Here is a 20,273-nt window from a genome sequence, read left to right as displayed (position 1 = left end):
AAGGCCTATAAGAACCTCCCCCTTAAGCTTGAGGAGGGGAGAGAGAGGAAGGCTGCCGTGCTGCCCGCCCTGCCACCGTGAGGAGCCACCATAGCTGCCACCACTATCCGTTGCTGCCGCCACGCTGCCACCTCTGTCCTCACCACCATCATCATCGTCGTCTTCTTCATCGTCATCATAACCCCCCCATCATCTCCCTTAGAATTGTTTTCTCTCTCCACGTCATCTCTAGTACTCCAGAGGCTTGGAATTTTCTTTGGAAGCTTCCATAAAAGCTCCCCATAACCCCTATTCACCCGTGCCTCCCCCAAGGTTTTCAAACCAAGTCTGCAAGGGACGTGTCCTACGCAGAAGAGGGAGATCTCGGACTGAGAGACTTTGAAACACGCGAGTAATCCAAGGGGGAGTTCTTGCAATGAAATTCACTGCATAAATGGCTCCTAAGCAGAAGTCACGAGGTGCACAAGTGGGAGCTTCCAACCCGAGTACACGTGTGGACAACGCTCTGATCCTCAATGCCCATGTCCTTAAAAATTAATTCCGCATGAAAGGATGCATTAGGCATGTTTAATTTTTGTAGGGAAGTTATAAATGCATTTATTCATTCGTTTTACAAAGTTTAGTGCATGTCGAATATTTGAAATTGCTCGCACTCCCATGGACAAGGGTAGTTGCAATCTTCTTGAACATATAATGCATAACTTAGAAGATGATATCGTGCTAAGAAGGATAGAGCTTATGTCGCATGATGCACTTACAAAGTAAATTCATGGTCATGGTTCATATAGAGGATAATCTTAGACGCCCATTGAATGATGTCCAAATCGTCGCAATGCATGGAAAGGAATTACGAACTTTGCAAATTGCACGCGAAGATGGTTGCATTTCAGGACAGGTTAAGTGTTGAAGGAAGGATTAATTTAATGTTGAACTTATGGTATTCGCTCATGCATGGAGTCCTTCTATCAAAGTTTGAATGCATCTTCATTGAAAATATTAAAGCTTTGATTCCGTTGCATCATTATAGTTTAGGGCAAGGGAAAGAAATGATCATTGTAAATCTTATAGTTGCATTGAAGGAAAAGGTTTATAGTCTTGAAATCCCAAGTTTGCATGAAATGATACATCGCATACATCTTGCAATTCCTTGCATCTTTTAGGGAAAAGTACTTGCTAGTTTAGAAGGAAGTACTTGCATCTTTAAAAGGCATGATCGTCACTAGTCGTGGGTTAGTTAAATCAACTAAGTAATTCACGTATAGTTGAGTTGCGCACATGAAAATCATAAAGGTACGATTAGATTTCATATGACGATCACCTCAAAGTGCTAGGTAGGGTTAAGTTATGTTAAAAATTCTGCCTAGTATTGCACTTGGGATGCCGAGTCAAGACTTTCGATCCCAAAGATCCTACCACATTCACGGAATATTAGGATTAGCTAGACGCGCATGCAAGAACGATATAGGATCCTCACCCTAGGGATCAATTGGCCAAATACTAGACTTCTGTTTGAATTTAGGAACCCTAGGCCAAGGCATTATCGATCGAGTAGGGTTAGGGTTGGATTGGGTCAAGAGGACTCGCAAACCCTACATCTTGACCAAAGGTATTCTTGACCAAGGAATACCGTGTGATGGGAGAAATAATCCCACAAGTCAGGCACGACACCTATCTCGTGCAACAAGTTGCAACGTCACATGGTTTTGTGTCTAAACCACAAAATAGTATTGCCACTCCTTAGAACAAAGGGTTGGCAGGTTCTAAGTACAAGTCTAATTTTCTAGAGGAAGAGTAGACATCCTGCTACATCACCCTTCCTTGGGCTGATTTGCCATGTTAGGGTAATTGTGAATTGCCTAGCAAGCAATTGACCAATCAAGTGAGGACAACTGGGTTGTCCAGGATTTATTGACCTTAATGTAAGGAAACCTAAGGTATTGATAAATTGGGTTAATAGGGTATAAACCCTAACCCAAGGGAAGAGGATAAACTGGCACCACAGCTTACAAAACCCTTGGGATCTTGCCAAGTCGCAACTGATCCCAGATCGAATGCTAGATATATTCGGAGAGAAGAATTCACACCTTAGTAGTTGGCCGTACAAACAACCACTGGAATGATTGTGATTGTACACTTAGGAGTACTGTTTGTACTTCTTTGCTCAATGAACTAATGCTCGAAAATAACTAATGCTTCAGGTTAAAAGCCTGGAGGGAGAGGCAGCATTAGTTACCCCCGACTGTCTACCTGACCCTATCCAAGGGGGTTGTTAGCCGTGCCGGGTACGTGGACCGTACTTGCCGCGAGAGGTCTCTCCGTGGGTGCTACATGGAGCAGGAGGACGCTTGGGTGCTAGGGGGCTCTGGCCGTAAATCCCTTGCCGCCCGGTCCTACACAAGAGGCCGACGTGACTCGAGATTGGATCTTGAGGCCCGCATACTAGGAAACTTGGAATAGCGATCCCGGAGGATTGCTGGAATAGGCTTCGGGCGGATTATGGGATTGCCTTCGGGCGGATTATGGATTAACCTTTGGGCTGTATTATATGATGTATTCCAAAGACTGATAAATAAAGATCAAATGTTGAAAAGGAACTTGTTTGACATTGTTTTTCTATGTTAGTGTCTAAGTTACGTGAAGGAACTGGTGATTAATTGGTTAACTAAGGAAGCTGTTTTTGCTTATCAAACTAAATGTGGTAGGTGATTAGATAACTAAAGCAACCTGAGGAAAGTGTGGTGGATGTGACTATGGGTCCGTCCTACGGAAGGGTAGTCCTGGTTGGCCGGAATCTTTTCTCAAAAGGAATTGACAGCAATGTAACTCGTTTCCCATTCTCCTTGAACCAAGTGCAGTATAAATCCTCTTCGACCCTGATGTTTCTGCGTAAAGTAGTTCGTCTAGGGTTCGATGCTAGCTACCTTCTAGGAACTTGACCACTAGGAAAACCCTAATTGAGGTTGGTCCTAAGTGGGAACGGCCGGAATGCTTCCGCTTCGTGGCAGACTCGGGAAGACCTAGATCACAAACCCCGTGACATTCCATGGGAGTGCCAAGCGGCACTTTTTGGACTCTCTTCCCAATGGATTGCTAAGACTTATCCTACAAGTAGACAGGGGGACATGTTATAGTGAGTGATAATGCAAAAGCTTCAGACTTTTCTACTTCATTCACCAAAATTATGCATGCCTTGTGTTGCTTTCTAGATGCTCTCTTAGCTTGCATATGAATAATCAATGAAAACAATTCAATTTCAAGGTTGCTAATTAAAGAAAATATTTTTCCTTGGAATTCAAAAGTTATTGTGTGAGTGTGATAATCAATGGTACGATTAAATTAATGTTTTAAAGGCATATCAAGGATAATGTCCGATGATTGAAGAGGTGCAACTAGGAAACCATGTTTTTCTTTATGTATATCCATAAAAGCATTAAACCCTTTGATTTTCTATGTTCCATTGTATCTAATGCCTTGAAATGCAAATTTAACCTCCTATAATGAAGAACTAGTCTCTATTGCAACCTCATTACTATTTTTTTTGAAATGAAATCATGAGAGCTACCATCATCATGCAAAATAGTCACTTCCAAATCATTCACAGAACCTTTCATCTTCAATAAAGCATGTAAAGAAATAAGTGTACCTGGTTTTCCTCACTCATTGGTTCTTACAGTAATATATTTGTAGTCCAATTAGGAGCATAGTCAAGTACCTCCTTGATGTTGTGCAGCTAGGCAGTGTTTTGATTATTGTTGGGTGGTAGTTGAACTTGACAATCTAATCAATAATGTCCAAGCTTTCATAAACTTGGGCCTTTTATTTTAGACATTAATATTTTCAATTTGAGAAAGAAGTAAAGAGAAAGAATATTTATGTATCCCGACTTCTCATGCATTGATTATTAGAGACAAAAATGGTGGAAATGGCAATAATAACTATGGTAGAGACTCACAACTCAACAAGGGCAAGTCTTAGTGTAGCGGGCAATCTCGTAGTAAGTCCCACAAACATAGGTTCTCTTTGACATGTCATTATTATGGGCAGTAGAGTCATATTAGGCTGTAGTGCTATAAAATACATAATGATAGGCACAATGAGAAAGGCAAGGGGAAAGTATAGGAAAATGAAAACTCCACTAATATTATACCCAAGTCCAATGTGAAGATAGAGGACATAAATTCATTAGAGTATAGTTTTGATGACTACACTCTTGCAACTTCATCTCTTGATGCCACTCCGCGTTGACCACCGATGCACCATCTATTTACTCTCAGTGTTGGATTCTTGATTTAGAGGCTTCCTTTTATGTTACCATGCATCACCATTAGTTTATGGGTTCAATTTGACTGGGAGATAACATTGCACTGGATATCATTAACATAGGTGATGTTAGACTACAATTTGGTACTAGTACTTTGTTTGTGCTTCATGATGTACGCCATGTTTTGGCTTTGACAAAAAGCCTTGTTTCAGTTGGATAGTTGGATGATGATAGGTACCGTATATCTTTTGATGATTCTTCATAAGACCATTCAAGAAAGAGTTCATAATATGCTTAGTTAGACAATCTTACTACAACACTTTTTGGTTGAGATAGTTACTACTACCACACATCTCATTAATAGATCCCTATGCATTGCTCTTGGTGGTAGACTTGTGGAGGAGGTATGGTATGGAAGCCTTTCTCATATGCACACTTGTGAGTATTTGGATGTGAGAGTTTTGGCAATATTCACAAAGACAAGCATAATAAGTTGGATCCAAAATTTGTCAAATGCATATTTTTTGGGTATGGGAATATAGGCTAGATGGGATATTGTCTTTGGCATCTGTAGGCTTGAAAGGTTATCCACAACTATGATGTTATCTTCAATGAGGATAAGATGCATATGAGACTAAAGCAAGTGATAGAGATATGCAAGGTTATCTTTTAGGAGGAGCCTCCTATTATTGTATAGCTAGCCCTAGTGAGACAACTTGTAGTAATTGGTGATAATGTAGTGGCCCAAGATATGCTTGTTGTGCAGGATCATGATGTTGGATAAAGAGGACATGTCGTACAAGCACCATAGCTAGTTCTGAGATGCTCTATTAGAGCTTCATGTCCTCTTGATTGCTAAGACCCTCTATGGATAGGTCATGGTGACAAACTCAAGCTCCTTACCTATAAGAAGTCTATGCATAGAAGTGATTCTCATTCTTGGGATAGGGCTATGAAGTTTGAATTTGATTTATTGTAGAAGAACCATACATGGAACTTAGTTTCCTTGCATGATGGAAAATGTACATTACCATGCAAGTGGATGCACAAATTGAAGAGTATCCTTGGTCACCCTAAGTTAGCATATGTAATGAAGGAGGCAGGAGAGAGAGAAGGAGAGGAGAGAGAGAGGGTGCAAAAGAGAGAGAAAGACTATAGGAAGTGAGAGAAAGAGAGTGACGAGGAGAGAGAAAGACTAGAAAAAGAGAGAGAAAGATAGTGAGAGAGAGAGAGAGAAGCCATGAGAGCTTGGAGAAGGAGATGATGAAATGAGACTTGTATTAAAAATATGATGATCAAAAATCAAGTCCCTAACACCTTATATACGAGCCAGTGTAGCTAGTATTTCCCCCTTATTAAATCCCCTCTCTTACATTCCATCCCCACCCGAAGGTTTTTGCCCTCAAAAACAATTTGGGCACTTATGCTAACTGGGTAGGAGCAGATCAGAGTACTACTCTACTGCATTATTATAGGGGTATACAAATGAATGAAGAGGTATTATTGCGTATGTTGAGTCATTGGGGTCGTAACATGGGTCTTATTGGGGAATTATAAAAAATGAATTTTGACCCAATTATCTTGAGTAAATCTGAGTTGCAAATAGTGGACAACAAGTTGTTTACTACAGGACCCTGCTGTAGTAAATTTTTCATAACTTTCTGTAGGAGACTCCGATTGGGGTGGGCCATATATCAAAACGGAGCTCTCGATGAGTAATTTTAGTCCATGTATGGTGTCCGTTGTTGTCCATAGTGCAGGGTAAAATTTGCTTTGAAACAGAGAGCTATCTACAACCAATCTAAGAGAAAATAGGGCCATAGTAAGCTAGATTTCAGCCAAATCTGCCAATAGGTATGGGAACTCTTCCAAAACTGAAGCTGGCCTCGAAGAAGCTTCCTCAAGTGGTAAACCTTGCCACTTAATCAAGTATTCCATGATGGAGCGAGAGCGAAGCTTCTTTTTCCTTTGTCCTATGATTTGCTCAGGTATGTATTGAATGATGCCTTCTTCATCTATCGGTGGTAACTCCTCAACATAATCCACTGATGATTCAATGAAGGGATTCAATTGGATCACATGGAAGACATTATGAATTTTGGTGGATGGCAGTAGTGCTAACTTATATGCCAAGTCTCCCTCTCTTTTGACAATCCAGTATGGCCCATAGAACCTGTGAGCCAACTTATTGTTGGACCCATAAGGGTGGCATATCTGGACTTGGGCACCTTCAAAAGCACCCAATCCCCTTCTTGGAATTCAACATCCCTTCTTTTGTCATCAGCATAAAGCTTCATTTGATCATGATCTTTCTTCAAGTCGACTTTGCACTACTGAAGTAAGGCAGCCTACATTTTATCCAATTTCTCCTTGCTTTGTGGGTTTATTTTATCATTGAAGATAACCGTGGGGAGAGGCACCTTATAGCCATACAATGCCTCGAATGGTGAAACTCCAATGCTAGAGTGTATAGAGTTGTTATAGGCAAACTCAGCCAGATGCAACCATGAGTCCCAAGTATTCTGCACATCATAACAGAAATGCCTCAAGTAAGTTTCCAGCCACTTGTTAACCCTCTCTATTTCGCCATCAGTCTGTGGATGGTAAGCAGTGGAAGGGGCTAATTGAGTGCCCATAGAGCTGAAAACTACCTGCCAAAAAGTGCTCATGAATTTAGCATCCCGTTCATGCACAATGGCCTATGGTAAGCCATGTAACTTGAAAACATGTTCCATGAATTGGCTAGCTACTTGAGAAGCATTATATTAAATCTTTGTAGGAATGAAATGGGCTGCCTTAGTGAGTCTGTCCACAACTACATAGATGTTGTTCCACCCCTTCTTGGTCACCGATAGGCCGGTTATGAAGTCCATAGTGATGTGTGTCCATTTGCCTTCGGGCATAGGCAATGGCTGTAGTAAACCAGCTGGTTTTAAGGTGATGTCTTTGTTTTGTTGACATGACACACAGCTCAAGACAAAATCCTTTACATCCTTCCATAGGCCCTTCCAATGAAAGATTTTAGCAATTTTGTCATAAGTTTTAAATATGCCCAAGTGACCAACTGTAGGTGAAGAATGCATCTCTTGCATGATCTTTTGCTTGAATGGGGAAGTGTATGAGATGGAAATCCTACCCTGAAACCATAAGGGACCGTTCTTAAGCTGATATGGAGAGTTTTCTTCTACATGCCCTTGATGTAAACTTTGGAAAATGTGACTGAAATCAGCATCTAACAAATAGGCCTCCTGAAGCTCTTCTATCCAATCACTATGAAGTTCCATGATGGCTGAAACTTTACAAGCCCACATTCTTGATAATGAATCAGCAACTACATTGTCTTTTCCCCGTGTATGTGTAATGTCAAAGTCATAGTTCTGCAATGTAGCTACCCATCTGTGTTGTTTGGGGGTAAGATTAGACTGAGAGAGGAAGTATTTGAGGACCCTATGGTCGCTCTTGACCCTAAATCTGCTACCATACAAGTAGTGGTGCCATTTCTTAATGGCATGAAGGATGGCCAACATTTCTTGGTCATATACATTCATAGTCATCTCATTTTCAGCAAGTTTGCGGCTCTCAAATGCTATAACCCCATGCTCTTGTAACAATACAGCCCCTATGCCTCTGCCACTGGCATCACACTGAATGGTGAATTCTTTTGAAAAATTTGGGCAAACCAAGATGGGCGCCGAGGTAAGCAATTCTTTGAGGTGATTAAAGCTCTTATCAACTATGGCACCCCAGAAAAAGGCCTCTTTCTTAAGCCTATCCGTCAACGGAGCTGCAATAGTGTCATAATGCCTAATGAATCTATGATAGAATGATGAGAGACCAAGAAATCCTCTAAGTGAAGTGGTATTTGCAGGTGTGGGCTAGTCTTTTATACACTGCACTTTCTTAGGATTAGCCCTAATTCCATCTTCACTAACGATGTGCCCCAAGTATTCCACCTCCGTCTGCATGAAAGAACATTTTGTCTCCTTGGCAAAGAGTCTATGCTGTCTCAATACATCAAACACTTGCCTCATGTGCCAAAGGTGATCCTTCAATGATCTAATATAGATGAGGATATCATCAAAGAAGACAACACAAATCTGAAAAGAAAGGGCTGAAGTATTTTGTTCATTAAGCTCTGAAACATGGCTGGTGCATTAGTTAACCTGAAAGGCATGACCAAGAAATGATAAAGCCCCCGATCAGTTCGAAATGTTGTTTTGACCTCATCCCCTGCCCTCATGCGGATCTGGTGATAGCCTAACCTCAAATCTATCTTCGTAAAGTACTTATCCCCCTTGAGCTCATCCAGAAGTCATCTATGCATGGAATAGGGTACCTGTTCTTCACAGTAATCTTATTAAGATCCATGTAGTCTATGCACATCCTAAAAGATCCATCCTTCTTTTTGACCAATAACATAGGGGAAGCATACGGTGAAGAACTGGGCTCAATGAATCCCATGTCTAGTAATTCTTTGACTTGTCTGGCAACTTCTTCTCTTTCGTACCTAGACAATCTGTAAGGTGGCTTGTTCACAGGCTTTGACTGAGGCTCCAGATCTATGGGATGATCAACCAGCCCATTAGGGGGTAGTGCTGTAGGTACTTGGAAGAGGTCCTTGTACTCTTCTAAAAGAGTTTTCAATGCTGAATTCTTTATTCTTTTAGTGGACTGATCTGGATTTTCTTTATTTAACTGCAATACAAAGATTTGGGACCGTTTCTTGAACTCTTTCTTGAGTTGTTTGTTGGTAATGAGCTGAAATTCACTATCATTTTGAATTCCCTACAAGTGAATGAAATGTCCCGCACTGGCAAACTCCATATACAGCAAGGAAAATTCCATGGTTATAGTGCCCAAAATTTTCAACCAATCACAACCCAAGACAACATCTATAGGCCCCATTTCTAATGCAATTAAATCCAATTGCTGTCCAAAATTTTCAGTAAGCTGAATGTGAATAGCAGGGCATACTTGTGTGCTAATTTCTTCATCCCCATTGGCAACTTGCATCTTCAATGGATGTTGTAAATCAGTGGGAAAACACTTCAGCCTATCCATGACTGCTCTGTTAATGAAACTATGAGTGCTACCACTGTCCACGAGTATAAACACAACCTTCCCATGAATTTGGCCCTTAATACGCAATGTATTAGGGCTTCTGGATCCTGTCCAAGCATCCATTGATATGGTATAAGCAGTGGCAGCATGTATTTTAGCATGTGGTTCGATCTTTCTACCCATACCCTGTGATAAATGGCCACCGGGGTAGGATGGGGGGAGTGGAGTACACTTGGGAATGGATCCCAAAGTGCCCACCAGGCATGTGGGTAGTGTGCAAGGTGGATCCATAGGTAGGGATGGGTTGACTAGGCATGGGTATAGTAGCCATGTGAGGAATCCAAGGATGTGGGAACACGGGACCAGAAGAGGAGAATCCTTGCGTAGGTGTAACCCAAGGAGTGTATGAAGACACACCATAAGCTGAGAATGGAAACCCTTGCATATGAGTAGTCATGGGAGATGTGAAGCTGGGGATAGTGAGGGGGATGTCCATCACAATTGACCCAGGAGTTATGGGTGTGCTCATTTGTTGAAAGGTAAGAGGCATTGTGTTAAAGGGTGACATTCCCCCTAACAAAGTACCATGGAGCAAAGAGGTAGAGAATGGGGTGGAGAAGGAAAAGGTGCTAGGAGCGAAGATGGAAGATCCAACCCCTAGGGTGTGTAATGCAGATGTGGAGTATAATCCAAGGTTTTGGAAAGATGATGAGAGGTGATCAAGGTGTGATATAGAAGAGGGTGGGATGGAAGGGAGGTGAGAAGTGTGTGTGACATGCTCAAATGAAACAGAAGCTATAGATGTACCTAAATTCCGTCAGCTTTGTAAGCCCTCTCTATTGAAGTTCACATACGCAAAGCCATCTGGATCCTGTACCTCAAAAGAAGAAATAGGTGAGGGTTTTGATTCATGCAACACAAAAGAATTGAACAAACCTGACATCGGACCTGGTTGAGATGATGAAGATGAATCGCCAGACGTTCAGAAGGCCGTATGTCCTCCATGATCAAAGAGGTGGCCAGCCTCACCAACCGGTCTAAATGTGGTAGCAAAATTAGTAGGAGAGGTATAAACATCACCGTACTTGTTGCGATAGTACTCCTCAAAGTCCTCCTCTGTCATGTTAGTGAAATTTGGTGAAGGTGGAGTGTCGTCCCTCTCACCGAGTCCATAATGCTATCTCAAGGCCTCCAATGATGGAGAAGCCTGATAAGACATCATAGGAACTAGAGAAAAAGGTGTCAACATTGTGATTTGGTTACGAGTCATATTGTGTGCCTTGCACAAAGACTAGCTCTCCACAATATCCGTAGGATACTCTTTACAAGAACACCGGTTCTGATACCATGTGAAGAAAACTGCTAGGGTTTACAGTGAGGACACACAGAGTGTACGACCACGAGAGAAACACAAAGAGATAGACAGATACACAAAGGGCAAAACTCAAACCCTCACTCAAAATACACAGAAATTCAAAACACAAATAGAAGAAGGAAGAGAGAGAACACAACTCTGAAGTGAATGAATATTGTAAATGAATTAAGAGTGTAGAGTGTGCTCAAGGGCAGAGCAATGTTGTAGTGTGACATCCATCGGAGGCGGATCCCAAGTCTGTGACCACCAGTCAGAGTGTAGGAGTGCTGAATAGTGAATGACAGTAAGCTAATGACCAAAATACAACAGACTGGAGCCTAGAAACTAGTAAACGCAGCAGTGTACCACAGATCGGAGGCTAGAAACTGTGCACAATCTATTGTAGCAGCAGGCTGAAACAATGTCTGCTATGGTTGGCGATGACTGGATGATCAAATCGCAGCAGATGATGATGTCGCCAGCAGCTAACATTAGCATGGATGAAGGCGCCAGCAGTAGGAGCAAGCAGGATGGAGTGGCAGCAGTATGGAGGGTTGGACAACCATGTGGGAGGAGGCTAATGGCTGAAATCTGCACGTGAAGTGTCATCAGAGGCATCAACGGTCTGCACCTGAACAGAGCCATTAGGATTGACGGCCAGTACCTTGTACGGACCCATCCACCGTTGTTGAAGCTTACCAAGAAACTTGCCAAATCTTGAATCATAGGCTAGAATAAGATCACCTTCTTTGAACTCCTTGTGCTTGATGAAACTGTCATGATAGGCCTTGCGTCGCGCTTGAGTGGTTTCCATGCACTGTAGGGCCATCTGCCGTATCTCGTCCAAGCATTCCAAGTGCAGGAGATGGCGTTGCAATGACTCACTATCTCCCAAGCATTCTTTAACTGCCACTCGCAAAGAGGGCAATTCCAGCTCAATAGGGAAGATGACTTCTGTACCATACACTAATTGGAAAGGGGTCTGTCATGTAGCTGCCTTATGGAAGGTTCTATACGCCCAGAGGGCCTCTGTAAGTTGATTGTCCCAGTCGCAATGATGTGCGGCAATCGTTCTTGTCAGAATTGAGCAGAGAATGTGATTGGTGACTTCAACTTGGCCGTTGGCTCTGGGGTAATAGGGAGTGGACTTGCAATGGCGGATCTTATACAGTTCAGTTAGCTCCTCCATGATTTTATTAAGGAAATGAGTACCTCTATCACTTACCAGCTCGAGGGGACTGCCAAAACGGGTGATGATATTCTCGTACATGAACAGGGCTATGCTGTTACCATCATCCCGCTTTAGGGCTTTAGCTTCACACCACTTTGTGACATAATCTGTACATACTAAGATGTATCTGTTCTGCTTTCGTCTGGTGGGTGGATCAATGGGACCCACGAAATCAATCCCCTCTTCTCAAACGGCTTTAGGGGAAGAATGGGTTGAAGTGGCATGGCACTTATTTTGGTGGGTTTTCCCATTCGTTGACAAGCATCACATCTCTTGCAGTAATCATATGCATCCTTATGGAGGGTCGGCCCACCAGTATCCTGCTAACAGAGCCTTCCTGGCTCTCACTTCTCCTGTGAAGTTTCCACCACATGGTTCGTCATAGCATGCTTTCAATACTATGCCAATTGCATCTCCTGCAACACATCTTTGCAGCACTTCATCTTTGCCTTTCTTGTACAATGCACTGCCTAGCAAGGTGTAGGGAGTTGATTCTAACAGAAGCTTCTTCTTCTCACGACTTGAGATGGCAGGAGGATACTATTGAGTTGCTAGGAGATTGGCTATGTCTGCATACTAGGGAGTAACTGTTTCAACTAGAAACAAGGAAGCGTCAGGAAGGTCTGGATCATCATGTTCCTCTTCTTCTGTTTGAGGGATCCGTGATAGATGATTGGCTAAGACATGGGAACGGCCAGGCTTAGTGACCACTTCGAAGTCAAACTCCTGGAATAGAAGTAACCATCTCATTAGTCGTCCTTTAACATCCGCTTAGTTCATCAAGAAGGACAGGGCTTCATGATCCACATAGAACTTGAAATGTGTTGACAGTAGATAGTGTCGAAACTTCTCCAGTGCAAACACCATTGCCAAGCACTCAAGCTCTGTCACTGTATAGTTCCGTTCCCTGTCAGTGACCTTTCGGCTTGCATAATATATCGATTGATCTAATTTAGAGGGAAAATCTGCTCCTTCAACCTATCAATAAAGTGGTACAATCAAATCTTATAACTCATTGCTATTCATTCTATTGTTCTAAATGCTCCTAAGAGTACATGTATCTCAACATACTTCTCAATGAAGAATATGCCATTGTTTTCAACAGTATTTCTACCTAGGATCAAGCTAATCCTTATGATGAAAGGCTTATGGAATATTGCCAACAGAAAGGAGAAGAGACCTTGCAATGCAGCCCAAGTAGCTACATGGAAAGTAAAAGATGACAAAGCCCAAGCCATCATCAAACTGAAGCTGATGATACTTACATTCATCATGTAGATGGATATGACATTGCAAAAGATACTTGGGATTAACTCAACAAGTTGTTTGGATCTCAATCCAAGAGTTCCAAGTTTGGTTTGCTAATTGAATTCTTTCTCTTGGAAATGAAACCGCAGTCTTCTCTTGCATCTACATGAAAGGATTGTTGACTCAGCTTGCAGGAATTGAACTCAAAATTGAAGAAGACATTGCTATTGGTGTCTTGCTTAAATCCCTATCTAAAGAGTATGACCATGTGGTCAGTACTCTTATCAACATGCCCTGTCTTGGGCTAGTTGAAGTTGAAGCCTCTCTTCTAGAAGAAGAGAAAAGAATGAAGTTCAAGCAAGAAGTCAATGCAACACTGAAGCATGTGGCCCTTTATACCAAACCTCTGAGCCACAAGTGATCAAGCAAAGAATGTCTCTGATCAACTTAGGAGCACAAGACAATGAGCCTCTATGACACGCAAGGGTGGACATGTCCTTGGTAAGTTACGTGGTGACCATGCTATTGAAAAGATGGTCATGCACAAAGATGTGTAGAATCATGAATTTGAAGGGGGGTGTTAATACCACAAACATATTATATATATTTGGGGGTTGCACAAGGGTCACACTCCTTGGTTATTTTGTCCTATGGTTTGTATCCACCATCAATAAAGCGAGAGTCTCCCTACACCCACTGCACTGTGTGGGTCCAACTTTAGCCACCAAACTTATCCACCTAGAAGCCACTAGTAGAATGGTACCTATCAAAACTACTATCCAAATCCATACCCTAAACCACTTGGTTGTAAGCCTATATAAAGACACCCTTTCTACATGAATAGTGAGGTTTCAAAAATACATGTCCTCATGATAGCCCTCCCCCTTAAAATCCTTGCAATCGTCCACGATTGCATTGCCAAATGCATCAAAAGAAAAATAGTAGATTGGAATTTCCACAAGGCATCATAGTATCTCATAGATAACTTTGGATACAATTTGTTCCTCTTTCCAGCCCTATTTTCAGATCTGCCTTGATTTTCAGCTTTACTTTCAGATTTACCCTTTCTCTCAGCCTTTGCCTCTTTGACATGTGACTTGGCATCATCATCGTGGAATCATGCATCCTGTCCACAGAGCAATGTGTCAGTTGTAGTAGCAGTTTCTATAAGCTGAGACATATTGGAAACAATGGACTTAATGCAAAAATCCCGAATACCCTTTGGCAAACCACAAATATACTTTTTCACTTGCTCATGGAGGGTACTATGCGATGAGAAGTAACTAGCAATGATGCATCCCAAAACTTCTTATTGTACTATTCCAAGTTCTTGCAATCTTTGGAATTCAACTAATTCCAAGCTGTCATAATGTCTACTTCAAAGGTACTTGTCAACCAATTTGAAGCAAACATTTGCTTGAACTGGACCCAAGTCATAGGTGACTTCCCTTGAATAAGAACTGTAGACCACCACTGCAATGCATTTCCCGTCAAAAATGTGGCTGCCTTGCATATCTTAGATGTACTTAAAACCAGCACTATCTGAAGCACCTACATGACCAGCATCAAATCCTTGTGCTCCAACAGTCCCTAGGAGTGCCGATACATATCCATATGGCCCGCTTTGTGCCCCAAGCATCATGCTTATGCTGCCATACATGGGATTAGGCATTCCACTTGCATTACCCGGATACATTGGGTGTGAGCCATGCATTGGCTGCTACATACCGTAGGGATTTGTGCCATACATTTCCGTATGGGGTGCGTGTCCAATCATAGCATGAAAAATGGTACCACCACCAAAGTATCATTGTTGTCCCATGCTTGCATGTGCATAATTGCATTACTACCCATGTTCCCATGGATTGGCACTACCAAGTTGGCCATGCATTTGCACTTGGTGCCCCACAGATACCAACTATTTATGCTCATCAGGCATTTTGGGCTCTTCTAAAGAAAGTTTAGGCATTTTCTTCAGTTCTTGTGGTTGTCCCGAAGCTATAGAAGGTGTCTTCTTCTCTTTGCCTTTGTTGTCCTTTGGGGCATTCAAGAATTGAGTAAACTAGGGGTCCTTTGCCAATTCAGCAAAAAGATTTGCTGTTGTATACATTCAATCCTTGAAGCTATCATCAAATTCAGCCCTTGCTGGTCATCAGCCTCTTTATGCATTGAAGTGCCAACATTTCGGTCATTTTCCACATTTTCAGCATGCTGTCCATGCTAAGAACCATGCCCAACATGAGTCCATTACATTTCCCCCTTCACCATGTGATTGACCAAGGAGTGATGCATCCTCTCCACTTAATCCCATATCACCATGTGAAGACATGCTTGCTGTAATTCATTACTAAGAACAATTTCAGCAATAATGCAATAGTCCCAAGTTGGAATCAAGTACGGCTCACCAATTCAAAGGATTTGATGGTATCCCAGCAATGAAACCATCCATTGTCATCTAGTCCGGTTAGGATACCTGGCTTTTACCTAGGCAACCCGGGTTCAAATCCTGGCAATGGAACCATGTAATCAACCTTCCTTCCGTGGATGGGTGGTAAATTCCTGATTACAACTTAATTACAGCAGCAAATAATTAATGCAAACCTGAAAATACAAATTTACCTATTGATCTTAGACAATGCACACCCGCTTGGCCTCAAAATTGGTGCCCCTTTCGGTATTTCTTTAGGTTTAGTGAAGAAAAAGCTGATTTACAATGGGATTCTCCTGATCCCCTTCACAATCCAACCTTGGAAATGTCCAAAATTCAATGGCTGGCTAGTCCTCCACTTGAATTTAGTTGAAATTCACCTTCAGCCCTGAAAAATTCGAGTCTTGGAACTTCCAATTTCTTGCACGCTTCCCAAGGCTACTGCTAAACCCTAATTTTTACTCTGTAAACTAGGGTTTACATCAAAGAAACTTGTAATTTCTCAATCTCCAAGGGTCCAAATGCTGAGATCTTTGGAGCAAGGCTTTGAAATGACTGGGAGATGAGAGAGAAAGCTATAGAGAGAGAAAATTCAAAGTTTTGTCACGAGAATGACTGAAAATCAATCAAATGCAGCTGCTGCCCTACCACAACAACTAATATATGCAAAGAACTGAAGAAAATCAGTCATTTACTACTATTTTCCCATCTCAACAACCTATAGATGTCACTTGCTATTGATTGGTCTTCTCTTGCCCTTGGCTACCTCAAAAGGTCCTCCAATGTCTGCAAATCAGACTAGCAGCCTCTCCTCTCTCTCTCTTTTGCAGGTTAAATCCACTAAAAATGCCTCTCTCCAACCTCTAAAGACGTTTTTTAGTCTTATATGGGCATTTTTGAAAAGTGGAAGCCTTCCCAAATGGTTTTTCCAACATTATCCATAATTAAATACTAATTTTTAGTCTTTAAATACTGAAAATTAATCTAATAATTATTTCGATGCCCACAAAAATAATCTAACTGGTCAATAATTGAATTGGCTGGGTAACTTCCATTACTGAGTCTCTTTGCGCCATCTTTGACCATCAGATTGGCGTTGGGTACCATTAAACGCCACTTCTCTAGTGTCACCAACTCCCTTTTTGCCAAATACTGCCCCGGGTCCTTGCAAAAATGCACCAAAATCGTTTTGCATAACTGGTTTTTGTCCACAAGATGCGCAGAAAAAATGGACCTAAAATCACATACGAATTCGTACAATACAATATGGGTGCGTAGGTACGAACGCGTCCATACATCATATGAAGGTAACTATGGCTTCCACTTTGCTGCCAGGAGGTCATCTACAGCTGCATTTTTCTGTCAGATAGTCATTGCCAATCGCTGCCTCATTTTTCTCTCTCCTATTGCCTACTTTTTCAACAACTGCTGGCCACCCTACTGATCACCTACTTCAGTGGCTGCTGCAAATTTCGTTTATTGCAAAACAAGCCATGTCATCACATCAGCCACACCTTCCACAGTTGTTGCCCAGCCTTCCTCTATTGTTGGTGATCTGTTGCCTTTGTCTTTGGGTGGTACACCACTACCTTTGCCAAATACAGCCTCTAGACTGCTGCATTTTGGTTTCTAGCCTGCTCCCCTTCCATTTCTAGTATCATCTCAATCGGTTGGGGGTTTCAGACCTTGGGCTGCATTTCTACCGGACATCACACTTTAACTACTTCCATCGCTTTGCCTTTGAGCATCTACACACTCTTACATTCATTTATTCAATTTAGAGTTCTCTTTCTTCTCTATTCAAGTTTTGTGTTTTTGTATTTATTGTGTTATTTTTTGAGTTCTTGTGTTTTAGTTATGCTCATACATTCTATGTTTTCTCAGTGCAAACCCTAGCATCACTTCACAATGTATTTGAGCTGTTGCTCTTCTAAAGAATATTTCTTGGCTAGATACATGTCCAATGACAGATGAGGAGTTCAAAGATTACATGCACATTAGGTACGGAAGCTATCATGAGGATATGTATTTTTGAAACCTCACTTAATATGTAGATTAATTTTTAATCACATGATTAAGTAAATGTTGCACATGTGAGGTGCAATTGGAGTTAGAGTAAATTTATGAGCCCGAGACCTAAGGAAATCACGGGATTTCAAAGGCAAGAGTTGCTATAATTTATGTCACATAGGTACTTGGTTGTATTTCGTGCTAGTTGTTGGCCTAGGTCATTCATTTGGCCATAAGGACGGGTTGTGGACTTAGGGCTCATTTGCACACTCTCTCAAATCTCACTCTCTCCTCAAGACTCATCCCCACCCTCTTGTCTTCAAGCATCAATCTCTCATCCCCTCCCTCTTCATTGTTCTTCCAAGTTTCCCCCATCCTCTCCCTCTTGAAGCATCATCTCCCCACCCCATCCCTCTTGGGTCTTCAAACCTCTAAAGCTCTCACTCTCTCCTCTTCCTCCCACCCCCTCCCTCTTCAAGCATCATCGTGATCGGAGTGAGGATTCTCAACTCTCTTCTCTCCATTAGGCCTCACCTTGATACCTTGGGATCATGACACGCGAGAAGCATGAGGCCTTCAACTTGCATGCCATCCATGTGGAGAAGGACACAAAGAAGTCCAACTCCCACCATTGGACATGCAAGTATTGTGGGAAGTGCTACACAAGTGGTGCAACTCACCTCCTTCAACATCTTTCCAAGATGGGGAGGGCAAGCTACCGCATGCAAGGCGATCCCTCAACATATTGTGGAGGAGATTCTTGCCAAGATGAGAGGGGGGATCCACTAGATAAGGAGGAAGTGACGCATCGGCAACAACATCCACACCTATGTCTAATCGTGAGGAAGACGAAAATGTAGGCATATCTTCAACCAAAAAGGATGAGGCCTCCACCATTGGTGGTGCCGACTCCACATCCACTTCCAACTCCAACATTGGCAAAAGGTAAAGTTTTGAGGCTCATGCAGCACCAGAGAGGCATCCTCTCTCTCTCAAGCTCCCAGTCATATGCTTGGATTGGTTGCCTTTCTAAGAAAGGCAACAACAAGTAGACTTTGAGATTGCATGCATGATAATCGAGTGCAATCTTGCATTCAATGTCCTAAAGCATGAGCAATGGAGAAAGATGGTGACAACCATTGCCAATGTGGGCCCATGTGAAGGATGGAGTGGCGTTACATACAATGACATGAGGACGAAGAAGATTGATGAAGAGAAGGAGAGGACTGATAAAGCCCTTGATCCTATTCAGACAACATGGACAAAATACAATTGATCCATTCTCACTGATGGATGGAGAGCCATAGGAAATGGAGCATCATCAACATACTCGTTTCATGTCCACTCCGCACATATTTTTTGCGGGTGACACCAGTAAGAGGGGAAGCAAAACGACCGACACATTCATCTATTGCCACATTCGGCAAGCTATCATTGAGGTATACATTGTCTTGTTAAAATTTAAGGTTGTTTCTTTCCTTATTATAATTTTTAATTCATGTCCCCTCGAAGCTTTTCTTATCATAATTTTGAATTTATGCCATGTATGATGTGGTTGTAGGTGGGCCTATCAAATGTGGTGTAAGTTGTTATTGACAATGCATCCGATTGTCGACACATTGGCCGTTTGCTAGAGGCTGAGTTTCCTTCGATAGTGTGGAGTCCATGTGCAAGTCATTGTTTGGACTTGCTCATGGAGGACATTGGGAAGCTCAAATGGGTGAAGAGGGTGGTGTATAAGGCTACATCAGTTGTCACATTCTTCATGATGAAGGTGAAGGTGCTTGCAATGGATCACGAGCATAGCATGCTTGAGTTGGTGAAGCCTTCTTCAACTCACTTTGCTTATATGTGGTTGCTATTGGAGCACCTTTATGAGGTATGGACTAACCGCCCTACGCCAAACAGTGGTGTCCAATCCATAGAATGAGTGGGATGAACATGAAATGAGGAGGCAGAAGCCATGCAGTGCTCGATGAGTAGTTCTAGCAAAGAGTCCATGGGATCAAAATTATCGTGACTCCCTTTTATAGGGTGTTATGTATGAGTGATTGCAAGGGGTCCCCCATGGGACTTCTTGCTCACTTCTTTAGAGCAGCATTGGTGGAGGCACGGGCTTGCACGGTGATGACGGAGTCACAATGTGCACACATCATTGACATAGTAGAGAAGAGATGGGCATAGATGCATAAGCCCATCCATGGATTTGTAAAACTATTACATCTTACCTACAAGTATCCAACAGTCATGGATGATAGAGAGTTGTGTTCTTACCAACTTGCATATCTCACTCGTGTGATCCCTATGGGTGACCACAACATAGTTCTAGAGAAGCTTGGATGCTATGCGGATCAGAGAGGACATGTGGCTTTTGCTTCTCCCACTTGTTGGAGAAGAGTCACTTGTGAAGCCAATCTTTTGGTGGCAGAATTTTAGATATGCACTGTAGACTCTTCAACCCTTGGCCATGAGAGTCCTTGCTCAAGATTGCTCTTCAAATGCATGTGAGAGAAATTAGAGTGTCCATTCTCTCATTCACATGAAGATTCACAATCGGCTTAATACATGATAGTTAGAACAGCTAGTCTATTGCTGCACTAACTTGCCCATGATGAAGGCCATGATGACTATGGATAGTCCAAAACAAATAAACACTTATCATTTTCATTAAGTCAAGTTT

Source organism: Lygodium microphyllum, chromosome 19, assembly GCF_053477565.2.
Source record: "Lygodium microphyllum isolate KBCC chromosome 19, Lygodium_microphyllum_v1.1.10, whole genome shotgun sequence".
NCBI lineage: Eukaryota > Viridiplantae > Streptophyta > Polypodiopsida > Schizaeales > Lygodiaceae > Lygodium > Lygodium microphyllum.
Note: the sequence above shows the minus strand (reverse complement) of the source record.